Source organism: Myotis brandtii, unplaced genomic scaffold, assembly GCF_000412655.1.
Source record: "Myotis brandtii unplaced genomic scaffold, ASM41265v1 scaffold111, whole genome shotgun sequence".
In the NCBI taxonomy this organism is placed as follows: domain Eukaryota; kingdom Metazoa; phylum Chordata; class Mammalia; order Chiroptera; family Vespertilionidae; genus Myotis; species Myotis brandtii.
Genome location: NW_005353789.1, coordinates 5,630,529 through 5,630,777, shown reverse-complemented (window position 1 = coordinate 5,630,777; position 249 = coordinate 5,630,529).

The window sequence follows — 249 nt, the reverse complement described above, 5'->3', positions numbered from 1 at the left end:
GGGAGGGGCTCCGGTCCTGCCCCAGCTCCAGCTTCGGGGCAGTGGGCGCCGGACTGGGGCAGATGCTGGTGGGATGCACGGAGAGTCCGGGAGGCTCCGGACAGTCCTTTGGTGCGCCTCCCCGCACCCCCCGTTTTGTCACCGGGGTTCGCTGGGGTGGTGCTTCTTGAATTGACAGCCCGGGGCATCCGTGGTCGGACCGCTGTTGCCGGGACGCGGGTGGGCTGGGCTTTTGTCTCCCTCTGGGAC